Below are 6,415 nucleotides of genomic sequence, written 5' to 3'. Positions count from 1 at the left end.
TCCTGAAAGAACCACTGGCCATGACATCAGAAGGAACATGGAAAGCGGGAGAGGTGCCACAAGACTGGAGAAGGCCAGATGTTGCTTTTAGGACTGAGGAAGGCCAGATAGTACTCTTTCTTTCTTTTTCTTTCTTTCTTTCTTTCTTTCTTTCTTTCTTTCTTTCTTTCTTTCTTTCTTTCTTTCTTTCTTTCTTTCTTTCTTTCTTTCTTTCTTTCTTTTTTTCTCTTTCTTTCTTTCTTTCTTTCTTTCTTTCTTTTCTTTCTCTTTCTTTCTTTCTTTCTTTCTTTCTAGCCAACAGCCCAGATTTTATTTCCTTATTTTCAGTCTGAACTTACAAAACACCAAATGAAATGGGCATTTCCACATCCATAGTGTGACAGAAGAGCAGCATCGCAGATAAAGCTGTGGATCTCCATTACGTGCTGCTTGTTTTTCTTTTAAATACATAATAGATTCCACATAACTCATTCTGAGCTGTTCTGTTTGTCTGGGATCCTCTCTGGCCTTCCTTCCATTTGATATGCTTCTATGACCCTCTTCCCTTGCTTTTTGCTACCCTATCCCTATGCCCTCAGGACCAGATAGATTTACAAGTGAATTCTATCAAACATTCAAAGAACAATTAATTACATTACACAAACTTTGCATGTATGAATTCAACTTCTAAACCAGTGAGAAACAAAGTAGAGAATGAAAACTATAGACCAATGCCACTAATGCATGTTGACACAAAAATACTAAATAAAATATTAGTAAAGAGGCTACAACAACATATTTAAGCCTATATAAAAGTGCTGAAGATTCAGTTGGAAAAATTGGAAAAAGAAGAACAAAACTCTTATAACAAATATGCATAATTGAGCAAGTAAGTTCCTACACTGGCTGAAAATGTGTGGCTCCTTCTGCATCTTTGTCAGGAGATGGGTCACATGTTTCATCATTAGTCTTGGAATCATGGTGAGTCACTGCATTTAGAGTTTTTAGATCTTTCAAAGCTGTTTTTCTTTATGATGCCACTATTATTTAGATTATTCTCCTGGTTCTGCTCACTTCACTCTGCATCAGTTCATACAAGTCTTCTGAGGTTTCTCTAAAACCATCCCCTTCATCATTCCTTGCTGCATAATAGTATCCCAATCACCTTCATATACCTTCACTGTTCAGTCATTGATGGGTACCCTCACAGTTTCCAATTCTTTGCCACCACAAAAAGAGCTACTAGAAATATTTTTGTACATATGGGTCCTTTTCCTCTTTGTTTGAGCTCTTTGTGGGTATAGGCACAGTAGTGACATCACTGGGTCAAAGTTTAGTGACTTTTGGGTCATGTTTCCAGATTGCTTTCCAAAGTGTCTGGACCAGGTCGTTGCTTCAGCAAGGGTGCATTAGTGTGCCTGTTTCTCTGTATTTCCCCATAACCCCTCCAACAATGGTCATGTCTCTTTTTTGTCATCTTTGCCAACCTGATAAGTATGAGGTAGACCCTTAGAGTAGCTTTGATTTGAATTTCTCCAATTACTAGGAATTTGGAAAAAATTTTTTATATGATTGTTGATAGCTTGGATTTCTTCTTTTGAAAAATGACAGTTCATATTCTTTGGCCACTTCTCTACTGGGGAATGGTTCTTGTTCTTATAAACCTGAATCAGTTCCTAATACTAGATATCCTGGATATAAGACCTTATCAGAGAAACTTGCTGCCAAGATTTTGTTCCTAGTTACTTCTTTCTCTTCCAATTTTAGCTGCACTGGGTTTTTTGTGTAATCAAAATTATCCATTATCTAGTCAAAATTATCCATTTCATCTTTTGTGATCCTCTCTATCCCTTGTTTGGTCATAAACTTTTCTGAAAGGTAGTTTCTTCCTTGCTCCTCTAATTTATTTATGATGTCACCTATTAAATCTAAGTCATGTATCCATTTAAAGTCTGTCTGATGTATGGTATGAGATGTTGGTCTAGTGGAGATAATGGTCATCTTTACTTTACCCCTGTTCTTAGGAGAAAGACCTCTAGCCTTTCCCTCTTGCACATAATGTCAGTTCTTGTTTTTGGACAGATTCTACTTACTATATGTAAGTAAATCCTATCCTTTCTTGTGTTATTTTTATTTTTCGTGTTGGCTTTTGTCAAAAGTTTTTTCAGCATCCATTGATATAAAATGTTTTTGAATTATTTTTGCTATTAATGTGGTCTATTATGTTTGTAGCTTTCCTTAAATTGAACCAACTCTGTGTTCCTGGTGTAAGTCCAATCTGGTCATGATGTATAATGAAGTGTATAACCTATATATCAGATTGCTTGCTGTCTTAGGAGAGGGGAGGGAAGGGAGAGAGAAAAATCTGGAACTCAAAATCTTATAACAATGAATGCTGAAAACTATCTTTACAGGTAATTGCCAAGTAAGCCTCATGGACAGTATGGTCCACAGGGTCACAAAGAGTTGGACGTGATGAAACAACAAACGTGCAAAACACAGTGCTAAGGGTTGAGGATACAGAAAAGTAAGAGTACTCTCAAGGAGTTCACATTTTAATGAGGGAGACAACACATAAGGAAGGTTTCAGCTTCAAGTCAGGTGGAAAAATCCCAATGGTTATTAGGGTACAGCAGCAATGCAGATGGTAATGATACTTCTTTAATGTCATTTCCATCAATCAAATACTGATTTCTGATGTAGATCTGTTTGAAAGTGCCAAGGATTTTAGTGTGAAGGACTTTTTTTTTTCTGGGTCTCCAGGGGGTATTGCTTTAGCATCTTTTAAATATGTCATTGTAGCCTCTTTGCTAATATTTTATCTAATGTTCTCCTTTCTCCAAAAAGAGGAAAAAGTTCAAGGAAACAGCTTAGAGGGAAACACCCAATAATTATAACCATGAACATGAATGGGATGAACTCACACATAAAACTGAAGAGGATCAGAGAACAAATCAGAAAGCAGAATCCAACAATATGATGTTTATAAGAAACACATTTTAAACATAAAATTTATGCAGAGATAGAATTAGAGATTGGAGCAAGATTTGTTATGTTTCAGATGTGCTCAAAAAAGCAGGGGAAACAATCACGATTTCAGACAAGGCAACAGCAAAAACAGACTTGATCAATATTGTTGTTGTTGTTATTCATCCTTCATTCTTGAAGAAGACCAGTAACAACATGAAGGTGATGTCTTGACTTTCACGTGAACTGGATTTAAGTGAGGTAGAGCTGTGCAAAGTTATCAGCCTCACTCTCTCCTCCTGGGTCATCGGAGTCCAGTGGCAAGACAAAAGTCAAGACAACTAGAGATGGCCCCATCAAGAAACAATAAAACAAAATCAAAAGAATGAAAAAAAAATAGAAGAAAATGTGAAATACCTCATTGGAAAAACAACTGATCTGGAAAATAGATCCAGGAAAGAGAATTTAAAAACTATTTGACTACCTGAAAGCCATGATAAAAAACAAAAAGCCTAGACATTATCTTTCAAGAAATCATCAAGGAATAGCCTGATAGCCTAGAACCAGAGGGTAAAATAGAAATTAAAAGAACCCACCAATCACCTCCTGAAAGAGATCCCTAAATGAAAACTCCCAGGAATATTGTAGCCAAATTCCAGCGGTCTCAGGTCAAGGAAAAAATATTGCAAGCAGCCAGAAAGAAATTATTCAAGTATCCTGGGGCCACAATCAGGATAACACAAGATTTAGCAGCTTCTACATTAAGGATCGGAGGGCTTGGAATATGATATTCTAGAGGACAAAGGAGCTAGGTTTACAATCAAGAATCACCTACCCAGCAAAACTGAGTATAATGCTTAGTGGGCAGGGGAGGTATGAATATTCAATGAAATAGAGGACTTTCAAGCATTCCAGTTGAAAAGAATAGAGCTGAATAGAAAATCTGGTTTTCAAATACAAGACTTAAGAGAGGCAGAAAAAGATAAACAGGAAAGAGAAATCATAAGGGATTCAACAAGGTTAAACTGTTTACATTCCTACATGGGAAAGATGATAGTTGTAACTCCTAAGAACTTTCTCATTATTAAGACAGGAGTATACATAGACAGAGGTCACAGGTGTGAGTTGAAAATGATGAAATGATTATCTTTAAAAAATAAAATCAAGGGGTGAGAAAGAGGAATGCACTGGGAGAAAGGGTAAGGAAGAGGTAGAATGGGGTAAATTATCTCACATAAAAGAGGTGTGAAAGGGTTTTTACAATGGAGGGAAAGATGGGGGAAATGGGGAGTGAGTGCATGAACCTTACTCTCATTGGAATTGGCTCAAAGAGGGAATAACTGACATCCTCATTTGGGTATAGAAATCTATCTTGCCCTACAGGAAAGTAGGGTGGGAAAGGGATAAGAGAAAGGGCAACTGGGGGAGTTGGTAGTCAGAAGTAAAAACACTTTTGAGTATGCAAAGGGTGAAAGGAGAGAGAGTAGGATAAACAGGGAAAATAGGATGGAAGGAAATACAGTTAGTAATCATAACTGTGGAAGAAACTTTATAGCAAGTTTGTTTGATAAAGGCCACATTTTTCAAATATAGAGATAACTGAGTCAAATTCATAAAAATAAGAGCCATCCCCCAATTTATAAATGGTCAAAAGATATGAAAAGTTAGTTTTCAGACAAAGTAAACAAAGCTATCAATCATCATACAAAAATGCTCTAAATCATCACCTGATAAATACAGAGAAACTATATTATGTCTCTAAAGGCTCTATAAATAATGAATCAATGACAATACTTATTATATACATACTGTATGGTATAGCATTGAAAGAACTTCCAGAACACTGTATAAGCTGCATGTGCACTGACCTGGCCCTGTCTCCTGCTCTACCCCTGGCACACTGTCTGGGTGCCAAGCTACCTGGGCACTAGGCTGCCTTGGTGCTGATCTGGATCCAGGCTTTGGCTTTGCCTACTTGGGCATGTCACCACTCTGAGCTTCTACAGGACTCAGCAGTCTTTTTGTGCAGTCCCAGACTAGATGGAGAAATTTATAATTCTTTCACTTTGTTTTTCTTTATCATCATTCCTTCCTATGCATTTTTTGAGCACTTTTGGAGGATCTGTGGGGAAACTGGTCTCTTCTAGTTCCTAATCTGTTAAACCCTGATTTTCAACAATAACAAAAAAAGAAAAGAGCAGAGTGTGCAAACTGTGGGCTAGTGAGCTTGATGTCAATTCTTGGGAAAATCCTAGAAGGGATCATTAAATAAATGAGTGGTGAACATCTAGAAAGGGAAGTCACTGTCACTAAGCATAGGTCATGCCAGACCAGCCAGACAAACCTCATTTCCTCTTCTGACAGGATGACTAACGTACTAGATGAGGGCAATATTGGGGAAGTCTTTTGGCCAGATTTTAGCAAAGCCTTTGATCAAGTGTCCCATCCAGACAATAAGACAATCAGCTGGATTCAGGATTGGTTAGATGGCTGGACTCAAGAGTAGTTGGTAATGTGTGGCAGGAGGTCTCCAGTGGATCTGTGCTTGGTCATGTGCTACTTGAACATTTTTATTAGTGACTTGGAAAATGGCATAGAGTGCCTGCCCATCAAGTTTGTAGATGTCACATCACTTGGACAGATAGCTAAGCCCTTGAGTGAGATCTTGACAGGCTGGAGTCTTGGGCTGAATCTGATAAAGATCTAATTCAAAGGGCATAAACGTAAAGTCGTGCACTTGGCTGTACAAAATAAATCTATTTCATAAGTCAAAGATGAGAGAAGTATAGTAAGATAGTAGTTGTTCTGAAAAAGAGCCGGGGGCAGTGTAATGTGGCAGCCAAAAGAGCTAATGCAATTTTGGGCTCTATGATGAAGGGCCAAGCTTCTAGGAATGGGGAGGTGATTGTCCCACTGTCCTTTGCTTCTCTAGAGTAATGTGGTCAGTTCTGGGTGCCATGGTTTAAGAAGGCCATTTCTAAGCTAGAGAGTACCCCGGAGAGTCAAGGACCTTGAGTTCATGTCACATAAGTATCATTTGAGAAGGCTCAGGGAGGACAATAAAGCTGTGTTCAAGTATTTTTAGGGCTGTCACATGGAGACAGGAGCAGAAGTGTTCTGTCCAGCCTGGGAGGACAGAACCGAGAACAATGGATATAAGTTGTATTTAGGTTTGATGTCAAGAAAAACTTAGCAGTTCTGGTTGTCCCAAAGTGGAATGGGCTACCTCTGGAGGTGGTGGTGGTAGGCACCTTCTCCTCAGAGGTTTTCAAACAGAGGTTGGGTGACCAATTGTGGAGCATGTTATAATGGGGATTCTTTTCCAGCAATGGATTGACTAGATGAGGGGTGGGGCACCAGCAGCCTCAAGGCCACACGTGGCCCTCTAGGTCCTCAAGGGTGGCCCTTTGACTGAATCCAGACTTCACAGAACAAATCCCCTCTAGGTCCTCAAGGGCAGCTCTTTGAC

Source organism: Phascolarctos cinereus, unplaced genomic scaffold, assembly GCF_003287225.1.
Source record: "Phascolarctos cinereus isolate Bilbo 61053 unplaced genomic scaffold, phaCin_HiC Scaffold_8;HRSCAF=390, whole genome shotgun sequence".
In the NCBI taxonomy this organism is placed as follows: domain Eukaryota; kingdom Metazoa; phylum Chordata; class Mammalia; order Diprotodontia; family Phascolarctidae; genus Phascolarctos; species Phascolarctos cinereus.
The sequence above is the reverse complement of the archived record's forward strand: the minus strand, read 5'-3'. Positions refer to the sequence as shown.